At 32.5% G+C, this 13,727-nt stretch overlaps 1 protein-coding gene across 2 annotated transcripts in view; it reads left to right on the top strand.

Annotated features, from left to right (window-relative positions):
- Positions 1–569: 569 nt before the first annotated feature.
- Positions 570–13,727, top strand: part of LOC101005841 (cadherin-10) — a 165,267-nt gene continuing 152,109 nt past the window's right edge. The window contains exon 1 of one of the 2 annotated variants that reach the window (XM_009208195.3): positions 570–1,027. The gene's annotated coding sequence lies outside the window, so the exon portion shown is untranslated. The remainder of the gene's footprint in view (positions 1,028–13,727) is intronic. The other variant, XM_003899529.4, reaches the window with a different exon arrangement.

The raw sequence follows: 13,727 nt of genomic DNA, 5'->3' as shown, positions 1-13,727 counted from the left end.
AGACAGTTAAATGTTTAAGTAGATAGAACAATCTAAATGTATTTATATCTGTCCACACACTCATTTGGGTATGAAACTCATATTTATGAGAAAAAAAGTTAATAAGAAAAAAAGGGACACTGTGTCAAGTTCTAACACTAATTATATATTTAAATTTTTAATAAAATATTTTATCTATAAAGTATTAAAATGCAAAGATGAGGCACAGAAGACTGGCTCGTGGACATTCCAAAATGATGAGCGAGCTATGCACTCCTCTGACAATAAGCAACAAGAAAAGGGATTGGGAAAATCCAGCCGAGAAAGTTCCCGAAAAGCAAAAAATAAATAAACATTTAAAACCCCAACGAAAAATGACTCTGGTAACACATCAGATCTGGTTGCAATTTGACTTGGCGCTCCGATAATACGTGGATTTCGGTAGTCTGGTGTAAGGATGGTGCAGGAATATATATGCCAGAAGAACTATCTGTTTTAGAAAAAATTGCAAGAAGCAGTCCTGTTCCTGAGATTGTATTACGGACACAGGCGGATTAGATTGGGCTGATTACCTTAGCCTTGAAACAGAGAGTCTTTCTGCCCTGCGGGGGAGGGGACGCCTTTCAAGCAAAGCCCTCCTCTCGGATGCGCCCTCCCCTCGCATTCACTTGCAAATCGCTGTGTGCTCGCAGAAGCCAGCGCTTCCCCAGTCTCTAACCTTCCCATGGCGAGTGCTGCAGCTCTATCAGCAGAACCTTTCTCTCCGTGTGAGGAAGAGCTTTTTTCCTCCCTTTCCTTTTTTTTTCCTTTCCCCTTAATCAGAAGCACTGAATGAAAGCCAATCAGAGAGAGAGCTCGCCCCCGTTTTCTTCGGCTCCCTGCTGTCCAGAGTTAAAAGTGATGCTGAGAAAGAGCTTGAGTTAGATTGAAGTAGAATCAGTGATAGAAAATAACAGCCGAAAACAAACAAAAAGGGGACATAGTGACAATTTCTCCTGGGTTATTTTGACTGGAACCAACTTCCACTATCCAGAAGCTGATAAAAAAGGTAGGAAGACTTCATTCACCTCTTTTCTTTTAACTCCCTTAAGGGATTTTATATTCTTCTACTTGAGAGGTGGGGTGGAGGGGGGGAGAGGGAGGAGAGAAATGTTTGTTTTTAAGTTGTGTTTAGCAATTATTTCAAAATAATTATCTTTAGTACCTAAATAAATAAGCATACAACTATATATTTAATTCTAGCAACAACTGCTTCGAGTATCTATATAGGCAATGTAAAGCTGGATAAATTATATATTATGCTCAACAGTGGGTCATGATATTAGAGTTTGTGAATTCATTCACTTGGAACAAATGCTAAAAAATATGTTATGAAGTGAATTTGTCATGCCCAGACTTGTTCATCTTTATTTTAAAAATCAGTTCAAGAGATAACATTGTTGCTGTGAACTCTAACATCATCTAACATTACTTTGCATTCCATATGAATGGATTCACTCTGCACTTATTCATAGTCATAGTTCATTGTACGTTCAATATAAAGAGAAATGACAGGCAGAAGACAGATTCCTTGAAACTGCCAATGGTCACTAAGCATCTACATACATACAATAGATTGACATTCATCAGAAATAGAATAGACAGAATTCTTATTTTCAATTTTATATCTGAGTCAGAAGTATGGGGGGGAGAGGTAAAGAGAGGGAGAGTAAATGCGTGTAGTCAGCAGTTGCAGCATTTATTGTTTCTGCTGCAATAAAATCCATATTTTATGTGGTGTTAAATTAATGCAGCATATTGCAAGTATAAATGCATGTCCCCAACAAGTAACTATTGATAACACTGTAAGTATGGGGAAAAGCAGTAGTCTGAAATTGTTTTTATGCCACTAAAATAAAAACCTGTCTCCTTATTATTGAAAAAGAGGAGTCTACAGGTACAAAGACAAATATTGTTTTAAAAATGACCTATCATCTTTTGCTTTGAAAAAAACAGATCTGAAAAAAATTGTAGTCCTTCATTCCAGTAAAAGCTTCTATTATCCAAAACTGCACATCCATTACTTCTCAGCTCTTTGGGGATACATTATTTTTTCTCCTCTTTTTTTTTCTTGAAGGATCTATATTAAAAATAATCTGTCCTTCTGATGTTGACAACTGTTATACTTCAATGCATATGTTAGTAGACTTTCTCCCTCCACACCATCCCCCTCTCTATCTTCCTTTAAAATGTAGCTACAAGAGCTTCTCTGTGGTGAATAACACTTGGCAAGAGTGTGCTCATTTTTTAGGTCTGGTATGGTGAGGATTTTTAATTAGTAGAACTTTCATGAAAACATTATGTCATTGACAGAGCCGTATGTTCATTTTTAGTTAAAGTGATGAAGAAGAAAGGAAGAGGTTATGTCCTAGAAATATAGGTAAATGCTAAGTTGCATAGATAATCTGGCCCCTGCTCCCCCCAGTGTACTAAATGTGGCACATATGTATTCAATGTGCAATGCATAAGGAAGGAATGGTTTATCTGGGGAGGGATGTGGTGAAGAGACTGGAGAGTGCACAAGTATAAACAGCATGGATCTGTGCCTTAGGGACACATCAGATACAAACCCATTCTGATGATAAAAATATAAAGAAATGCTTCTTTCACTTTTTTTTTTTTTTTTTTTTGGCTGTGTTATTAAAGTATGAGTCAATGTCTGCTTTCATTAAATCAAATACTTCTTGGGTTTCAAATACTTGCTGCGAACAAATTGACTTCCCTGGTGAATGCATATGCCTTCCCTGACTCCAATCAAATAATAGAATTCCATACACTTAAAGGTTTGGGGGAAAAAACCGACAAACAAAACCAAAATCTCTGGGAAATGGGAAAAAAGAAGGTAAACTGTATGAGCATCCACCTACATATGCATATGTGTGAAGTCAGTGGTTAAATGGTTTGGTACCTGATTAATGCTCTAGGTGATGTTCTTTAATGTTTATAGAAACTGCTTCTTAATTAGAACAGTACTATGCAGGTAATCAATTGAATATTTCATTGTTAGATTTTTACTCACACTGTGGTTTTCTTTAAAAAGGAAAAAAAGAGGATAAAAAACTGATTTTAATTTAGAGTGATATTTCTGACATATTATTTACAAAGTTAGTGTAATCTGGAAGAGGTATTTATTTATTTATTTATTTTCTTGTGAAAAATAGACTATTTGAAACTGGAAAGGTTAATTTCAAAATATGTGACTCTTGCATAAAAATAAGGTGAATTTCTTTACCTTTACTTAAGTTTTTATATAAGCAAATAACTAAGGCAAAGTATATACTATCTGGGGGGTTTCTGTGCTTATGACTGATTTTCTGTTTCTTAACCTACTTTGCAGCAAGTGATAACGTGTCTTACTGGAATATGTCATTTTTATACCAAATCATTCCACTAGGCTGCAGCACAGCAGTAGTATTGGCTCTGATGATGCTGATTCAGCAGCAAAGTGAACCATATTCTTGTTAAGTGTTATTATCAGTAACAGTGTTTCATAGTAAGCAATTAATACAAATCAGTGATGTAAACCCAAGTACCTCTAGTATAGCCCTTGGGCATTAAAAGCATTAGCCACATTATATTCTTATTTCTACTATGCAAATTACATTCTAATACTGTCGTCACGTTAGACGTACTTGTAAAATACTGAAATTATAAATAGAAAAACATAAAAAGTATTTATGCCAATTATAAGTAATTTTATGCAGATATTTGATCTCTAAATTTCAGGTCTATAAAACTCTACTTTTGATTAACCCAACATATTATCTGGAATAGTGTTTCAAAAGAGACAATTTACTAACCATATTATATATTTAAGAGTCATGTCTGGAAGAGATTGAAGTTAAAAACCAAGTAGCAAGAAAAATTTCCTCATCCTTCTTAGACTTATACTGAGCAATGGTAAAATTGATTAAGCATTATACTAAGTACAATATATGGTTCCTATTAGGATATTTTAAGGAGTAAAAAGAAGAGTACTTGGAATGACACCATAGATGCATATTTGAAAAACTGAAAGTTAGCATAGACAAATCTATTTTTCTTTTCTTGACACTCATACAGACCAATGAGTTCACAAAAATATATTTTTTCTGTCATAATTGCAATAATCTGAAATCTACAGAAAAAAATACAAGTCCTAAATTTAAAAGAAAATCTGCCTTTTTCTTTTCTAGTTGGAACCTTTGGATGATATTCACAAAGCATTCGTATACTTTTCTGCATTTACCCCAGTAAGTTCAACCTTCAAAATTACAGATTTTTTCTCATGCATAAGAACAAGAAACCATTTCAAACAATTACCAAGCAATGCCTGTTTCGTAAGATAACAGTATCAGCTCTGGGTCACCTGTGCCCTCTTCTTTTCTGACTGTAGAGCAGTCTCACCTCACTTGACATTTTGGTATGAGCCCTTGAGCCCTTTTACAATCCAGTTGTCCTGTCTTTCTTGAATAGAAGGGCATCTAAAGCATATAAGGCCATTTTGCTTTTCCCACACCTTTTTGTCGTCATTCACTTGAACTAACTGTACACACATATTGTCAAAAAATAAGACCCATCACATTAAATTTTTAGATTTCTGGGAATGTATTATTCTTAAACTAATATTAACAGTGATAAGTTGAAATAATCTGACCTGTTTAAAAAATTTTAATACAACTTTTGCTCAACTCTATTATCAATGCAACTTCTCACAAAAAGTAACTTTTTTTTTTTAAGAATGAAAGTGCTTTATTTTCATCAGTTTCTTTATATTTTTATCCTATTTCTTTCTTGCAATGTATGTGATGACCTATACACTTTATGACTAAGAGACATTGCTTAAACATTAACCATATTGGAGTTGGAACTAAAGAAAGGGAAAGCTGCAAATTGAACAAGAAGGAGCAAAATAAAATCACATTTTGCATCATTTTTGGAAATGAAATGTAGCATTCCTTCAAAATAATGCCTGCCTGTGGGAGGTTGAAATGCCTTCATATAAAAATCCCTTTCAGTGAAGGGATTCGTATCCTTAGAGAGTTTGTCAAAAACATTATAAGCACTTTACCAAATCACGTGGTTTCAATTTTCAATCTTTTTTCAAGAAAGCAGTCTTGATTCAACATACTCTTTATGATGCAGTGATATAAATTAAAGTCAAATGACATTTCAAGCTTCAGGACAGAATTAAACAATAGACTATAAGACATAATACAACATTGCTTCACAACAGGAAATTCAGCATTAAGTGACATTTCTAAACACTTGAGAGCCCTGCTGATCCCCATAAATTTAGCAGGTCATATTCTCTTTCTCTCTCGTCTACCCCATCTCTCTTTCTGTAAATCTGTGTCTATTTCCATCTCCCTCTCTTTTTTCCTTTCCTCTCCTTCCTCATTTAAAACAATTACAAAACCCCTTGAATAAATGTCCCATGTGCTTTTAAAAAATATTACCCTATTGTAAAGTTATATTTCTGTAAATCTGGTGTTTTTTATGGCCAGTATTCTATCATCTGCCACATTATACATTATATTTACTGCATTAAACTTCGCATTATGGCACAAAGTATATGACAATTGGCTAGAATCTATTCTTTTAAATGAAAGCAACTCTTTTATAAATTTTGTAACGCTGAGGCTTCTAAGGAGTTGAAATTGGCACCAGTGTAGTTTACTGCACTAGCAAGCCAAGTATGGGAATTCAACATTTATTATTGAAGTGACTCCTTCAAATTGTCAGAATGTAGAATGTATAGACATGAATTATTATGCTCAATGCATAAGTTATTGATTAGAAATATTTATTGATTTACTGTGAGAGAGGATATTGAAATGGTTTGACAGAGCCCTGATTTTTAAAACACACATAAATTACATGTTTCTGGAAAGCAATGTTTCACTAGACATGTTGATTCTTCTTTGCTGCGAGAAACACATATTACCAGTTTGGAATCTAAAAATGAAATCCGGTATATAATGAGCAAATGTCTATTCTAGAGATTGTGGAGTAAAGAACTACCATTGCTTTTGTTTCCAGTTGGAAATTTGGGAAACAGAAACTATAACAATAATTGAGGTAGGCATAATATGTAACAAAATGAAATAATCAATAAATTGAATACAGTAAATATTCTACCTTGAGTTATTCTGGGAATTCTCTCCATGGTTAATGTAATATGTATAAATGCAAGAATTAAAGTTGAAATTCAATATCATTATCTGAATAGATCAAAGGCAACCAATATATTTGCCCCAATAATTGGAAAATTTGGAGCAAATTTTGTACATAATATTAATGTAAGCTTTTAAAATGTAACTGTTTTTCCTTTTGCAAAAATATAACTCCACTCTCAATAAAATTAAGTCAAATAAACTTCCTTTGAAACCATTGTAAATTCTGGGATTTCTGAATTAAGGAATATTTTCGTAATTATTAAAGCAAACTTCAAATTTAAATGAGGCACTATAATGTTTCCAAATAATTTGACTTCTAAAGGTGAATTTTAAATTAATAGGCTCATTTTTTTGATAGATTTGAAAATATTTAAACTACCTGAGGAATTTTAAGGGTTTTGTGTTTCCATGTGAATCTTCAACCTCTAAAGTGTATTTATCAATTATTTTATTTAAAATATTTTCCTTAAATAAACCAAAACATTAAAATTTTTATACCTCCAACTCAAGTGGTTTAAATCTATTGAGAATAAGATCCAAAACATGAATTACATGCTTTCAAAACCAACAGTGTGGTGTTGATTTGCTTTAGTGGTGACCTGAAGAAAATAAACTGTTGGAGTAAAATGTATGTCAACTTATTACATCAAATATGAAACTGATTATCCAAAGATTATCTATTAGCTTAGCCAATGATAATATATTTTCTTTTCTTTTTTGACTTCTTAAAGCATTATACATTGGGGGTTATTCCTACTCTGTAGTATTGAACCATATTTTGTTACCAGAGTGATTTTTCAATATGTAGTCCCTGAAGAGTGAAAACCAGCAACATGCAGATTTATTCTGCCTGCATTTAGCTCCCTAAATTTGAATATTTCTCCATGAGTAGAAACTTACAGAAAAATCTTTATTTATCTACCCCCTCAACCAAGACTTTAGTTATTCCTTTGGAGATTAGTTAAAAAATGAATCCTAAGCACAGACATATACTTAGAGGCACTGTCACTTTGTCTATTTTTCCTTTTTTTTTTTTTTTTTCAACTGCTGAGTGAAGAGTGGAGGTTTTCTACACAATTTCTACACTAAAGAAGTTATTTCACCCCCTTCTGGATGTGTGGAATTAAAAATGATCAATACGAACTCTACCTTTTCTGAGACTTTCTTCTCTTCTAGCTACTGTCTTTTAAAATATATATCCTAGTTTTCAATGGTTAGTACTAGATAGTTCTACATAATATTTAAAAAATTAATTTATAAGCCTTCACTGACTTGAGAATAGACGTAAGTACTTGCTATCAATACTTAAAAAACGACAGAAATGAAATACTCCTAAAATCTAAGTTGAGAAAAATATTTAGTAATTTTTTTTCTCCCTTTGGAGTTAGATTAGCCATCATGATGGTGTATGAAATCTGAAATCCAGCCCAGTGGAGATGCGAAAATAGATGAATGGCAACCATAACCTCGACTTCAGAACAATGAAATTAATCACTTTGCTTTGTAGGTAGAGGCTAGGTCAAGCCTGTTTCTAGGTAGGTCCAAGAAGAAAAAAGTGTGGATGGGGGAGAGCCTTGTCCTTCATTGAAGCAAAATGAAATGTTGCACAGGAACCACTGTTTCCAGAAACACCATCATGGAAATTTGAAATTTTTGATAGTACTTAGGGGCTCAGTACTTTGAGTTCAAAATTCATAATCATTAAATAACTCTCTTTTGATTTTAGGGTATCATATGTTGCTATTATTATTACATGTGTTATGCATTTTATTTTGCAGTTTCTATTGTTAATTTAACTGATATCCTGGTATCTATACAACAATTTGCTCAATTTTTCTTTAGCTCCTAATTAATTTCACTCATTTTGGGAGAAGTTACTGTGAGCCATTCCCTTCTGTCACACCTGGAGATACGGGAATAAATTTAGTACAAATTTTGTCCTTGAGAAGAGGCAGGTTCTAATCTGAGATAGTCATAATTAAATATCATATAATTTACATTGGAAATATCAGTAGTTGTGTTCTAAATGTTTCCATTTTTATGAAATAGTAGTAGAATTAGATGGTAGAACATCATTGGGCGGTAATGTACTCCTCCACCTAACACAGTCTTAAGTTTTCATCTTCCATTAGAAATACTGCTGAAAAAACCCCTCAAAAGCATTTTATTCATTCACCCATTCTTTCATTCCTTCATTTGCCAAGTATTCTTTAAGTGCCTACCATAAGCCAGACACTGTGCAAGCATCCAGAAAGACAAACTTGGGAAGAGAGAGAAAGAGAGAGAAACAAACAAAAGCCTCTGCTACTGTGAACCATTGTGTGAATAATCACATGACTTGTTATAGTCCAGCTTTGATAAATATAAGAAAGATAAGTACAAGGTGTGTTTAAAGTGACTAATACAGGGATCTAACTTATCTATATTTTTCAAGCTGTATCGTTGCATTTACAGCCATACCACATCATTAAAGAAAATATCAGAGTTAGCAGTTTGGTTCAAGATACATTTTTGTGTAGCCTAAGATTTCTTCAGTCAACACCTGAGAATGGATTTTGAATGGATGTTTCCATTAGGAGCAGCCTTTTGGTTGGTGATATGTGGTGTACTTCAACTTGGCAACAGCCAATTATCATCTCGCAGAGACGGGGAGCTATATGGGATAAAGCAAGGGCCCAAAGTTGAGTATACCCATCCCCATCAAGAAACCTACAGAAAAATTATGTGTCAGGAAGCCAAATGTATCCCAAATTTCTACTGCTAATTTTTTTGTTTTCTTTCTTTTTTTAACTTATTTTAGATTCAGAGGTACATATGCAGGTTTGTTATATAGATATATTGTGTGTCACGGAGTTTGGTATACAGAAAATTTTTATGAACAGGAGCTTCGTTACTCATAAAGTAACGAAAATAAGCACTTCATAGAAGCTACTGTGTTTAAAACTTGGTCACTCTGTGAAAAAGACTCTTCTATATAATAGTCTGTTTTTGTGAGGACACCGGATGAAGGTCATGCTTAATAGGAGACTATATAGTGTTAAGCCTACATTCTAGAAGCACTGAGATTTCCTTTCTTAGAAAATGCAATGACCCTAATCTAAGTGCTCTCACAAGGTCCTTTGACGGATAAAAGCATGGATCGTGGTACCAGAATGTCTGGATTTAAATCCTGGCTGTGCCACTTACCATATATTTCATATTTAATGTCACTTGTAGTTTTTTCTATCTGTGAAATGGGGTTAATAATTATACTTACATAATAGGGCAATTGTCATGATTAAAATAAGCAATTACTACAATGTCTAACAACAACACCTAATACACAATAGGTGTTCTAGTGCTACCTAGTACTGTCCTTGGTATTATTATTAGATGTTAATTCATGTGACCTATGCTTTTTCATTAATATTGAGTGTGTTGTATTTTTACCACAGCATTTAATATCATTAGGGCTATAACTTTAAATTATTTAAATATTTTAAATTATATTATGTAATAATTTTGTACTTGAAGTGAGAAATTCTTGTTTTAAGTCTAATTCTCTCACTAATTCTACTGACAATGTAATAAATTCTTCATTCCGAATTTTATTTTTGGAAAAATGGGAGTTTGAACCATAACATTTCCAGGTACACAGTTGATTTATCTATTATTATAATTGGAAAGGGCTCATAAGTCCATGATTGTAACTGGAACGGGCTCAATATAAAACTTTTGTAAATATATTCCTTCTCTAATGATTGTGAAAATGTCAGTTGCACAAAGACTTGAATGTAACCTGAAAACTTAAATTTCATTCTCAGAGAGGCATTGCATGAACTAGGGAATTGATAGATATGAATTTTGAAAACGATAGGAAAGACTCGAAACAGAGGCAGAGGAGGAAAAAATCATAAGAAAGAGTGAGACTAACTGTTGTGAGGTCCATGAGCCACATAAACTCACTCAGGTGAAACATGAGCCATTTCTGAATACACTGCAGTAATGGTTCCTTTCACAGATTCTCCTTCTTGAGGTCAGAGTAATGAGAATAAGAAAAAGAATGATGAACAGAGGCAGTGCATTACAGAAATTATCCCATTAAAGTTTTGATACCTATAAATCTCAAGAATAATTCTGCAGTCTATATTACAAGCTGAAAGGTCAGTGGACTACTGATTTCCTAGACTAGGTCCCTGAAACTGTCTGATGAAGACATAGAACCTGCTGCAAAAATGTGAAAAATTTAACAGGTTTTATTTAGATCACTCATTCTTTTCATTCTTCACATTCAAGGGGATATGAAGATCAATTTGAAACTGTTTATTTTTTTTTTCCTTTTTGTGGCTCTATTTATATGTTAATTTAAAAAGCATCTGGAATGGTTTCTACAGATTACATAAACAAATGAAAACATACATTGAGGTCATAAAATATACATTTATATGGGTTCGTAAATACCTTTTTAAAAGCTTTATTTTAAAAATCCAGAATTATATCACAGTTTTTTTTCAGTTTTATTTATAGCTCAGGGATAATTAATATATTATTTATACCATTTACATACTGGAAGGACATACTTAGCACTTCATTTTATCCAATAACCTGTAAAGATGAGGTAAGCTATAATAGAGACTCCTAAACCTAGCTAAAAGGTATATTTTGGTGCGCCTAGTAAAATAATGCTTGTATTTGCCATAGCTATGCATTTACATCTATTATCTCTTTAATCATGTATTATCTGCTTAATCAGAGTCACAGTTACTGTTTTTCTAATCATCCTGATTAAATGCTGTGGCCATTTCATAGGATTCTTTTTTTTCACAACTTCACTATAATATTTGGCAAAATAATTTGACCTTATGGCTTATTCATCAGGATGGCTAATTTAAAATATTCTATTAATATTACACACATTTTACATTTAGTATAATTGATCATCTAGATGTATGTATACTTTTATAACTGGACTTTACAAGGGCTAAATCTTTGACATACTTTCTCTTTAATTTTCATATTCTTTAATCATAGTACAAAGTTTGTTAACTTGCATCTATTTTGCTTTCATGTAGTTGGAAGTAAAGTGAGAATAAAATTGTGCAAAATTAGAGGAGAAATTAATTTTTAAAGCCCAAGAAATGGTTACTGAATAATTAATTATGCAGACTACTGAAATAGTCATTTCTTTTCAAAATCCTTCAAATTCTTTAAAGGTTTTCAACCATTTCATGTGTTGTTTTGAATGTCTGAAGTTTAAAACAATATAAATTAGGCTTCACAATGTCATCAGAGGGTTGAGATGAATTTACGTTTTTGAAGTATTGACCCATTTATAGGGTAAATAGCTGCTAATATTTCTGGTAAATTTCTATTCACTTGTCCAAAGGGAAAATAACATATTTCGGTGTTGAGAGCCACCTTGTGGTCATATTGAGAATTATTATTCTATGGTACACAATGTTTCTGGCTTTAGATGTTTTTCCAAGTGAACACCCTTGGAAGCATTGATGTGAATTACACAGATGTGAATTTACGCTAAGGGTTATAAGATGACATTGAAAATGAATCATTTTTAAATGAATGCCATTTAATGTTTACATATTGACATGAATTATAGCAAATATTGTTTTACAAAATCCACATGAGATCTTTTAAACAATATTTTTGAGGCAAGATGTTATTTTTAAACTAAAATATATGACTGTGCAGTTACAAGTAAGCTCTAATGACTCATACATTTAACCTTCTCAAGGAAAAATACCTTTCAGAGTCCTCTGGTGTTCAATGCAAAGAAACCAGGGACTGAATTATTGTTATTTTTGCATTTTGTAAAACTTAAAAGTAAATATGCTACCTACAAGAAAAGCAGAGAACTAATACCAGCAAACTCTGGTCATTGAATGCATTTTTCAGTGGGTTCATTGGAAGTTCAAAGAGACAAATTTGTTTACTTTTTTTAAATAAACTCTGAAACAATTTATGTTTACTTTGTGTAATATACATATTCACCAAATATCAAGCCTCTTTGACTAGGTTTTTTAATAATGTAGTATGGTACTTGCAGAGGAGTAAGACCTGTAATTACTGCTTGTAATTTTACTAGGATGTACCTATACTTAAAAAGAAAATAATATAATTATTTTCTAGAAAATGAAAATAAGCACTGACCTAGGTATTTAAGTCAAGAATAGTCATTGATTGCTTATGTGGTCTTACTCCTCGTTATTTTCTTTACTTTATTATCTGAAGGTAAACATGAATTAATTTGATCAAAATAAATTTTCTTTGTATATAACTCATAAGACTATATGAGCACAAAATTTTCCCCTACTTTATTTCTATGTATATAATTATCTCTAGTGATATCTATTTATCAATCGATCTGGATACATTTATGTTACATCCTAAAGTATCAACATTGTCCTCCTCATCATCATCATCATTATCATCATCATCATCATCATCAAAACCTGAGTAAAACTTCAGTTGTGACATTGGACATGGAATAGCTTAATCACAATTACAGGATACCGTGGGAATAGGTTCTGTATCACCCATCTTTGGGGCACTGGGATGATTTGATTTAATTAACAGAATAGACCTCAACGGGAACTAACGACACATTTATAAAATTGCATACAAATCTTATAACAATGATCTCTATGTTATGTGTTAAAGCTGTGAGTTGTCCATTGCTATCAGGCAAATTATTTTCTCTAGTTTGAACCTGCCATACTGCCCTTTAATGTAGAACAAGTGGTCAGAGCCTGTCATTTCTCATGCACAGCCCAATAGTCTTACTGAAAACAAAGATTACTTTGCTTCCCATTAAACCATGCTCCTTCTGTCAACAAAAGTGCTTCTATTCTGAGAGATATTACTATTGATTTGCTTTTATTCTCAAAAGACTGATAGAGTTTTTTTCTCTACAATGCTGCACACTAGGTATTATTTCAAATGAATATATAAAGCATTTATTTCAACCTCAAAGGGGAGACAGAAATTGAAATAGCATATATAAGAGTATAGAAATGTTTAAAATTTGCATGCAACCTTTTGATGCTGTCATAGTCATATGTAGTGCTATATTTTAGGGCAAAGGTTTTTTGCAGAATAAATCGTAAATGGATCATAAATATAGAAAGAAGCATATGAAAGCACCTCCCAAGTAAAAGTAAAAACCAAGAAACAACCCAAAATAATTTTAGCTAAAGATATCTACTTCCTTCTCAATTTTTGTCTAAAATATAGCAAACCTGTTTATACAAGATATTATCCTCAAGTGATAAGGGAGATTTTCATAGTCAACCATCACCCTGGGATCATTTTTGAACCGCTTTTCATTTCTCACTAACTTAAGGCAAAAAAATGTATTTTCTATAAATCTCAACTTTTTTCTCTCAAATCGAATTATTTGACAAATGAATTTAATTCTCTCTGTATTTTAAAAATGATCCTTTCCTTTTGATTCCGACTCCACACTAAAGAAGAGGTTCAAATTACATCTTTCCTTCACAAGTCAACAACATTTCAGAGTTTTCATATATATATATAAATTTCATATATATATTA

Source organism: Papio anubis, chromosome 5 (assembly GCF_008728515.1).
Source record: "Papio anubis isolate 15944 chromosome 5, Panubis1.0, whole genome shotgun sequence".
Taxonomy (NCBI): Eukaryota; Metazoa; Chordata; class Mammalia; order Primates; family Cercopithecidae; genus Papio; species Papio anubis.
Note: the sequence above shows the minus strand (reverse complement) of the source record. Positions and strands in the feature narration are given on the sequence as shown.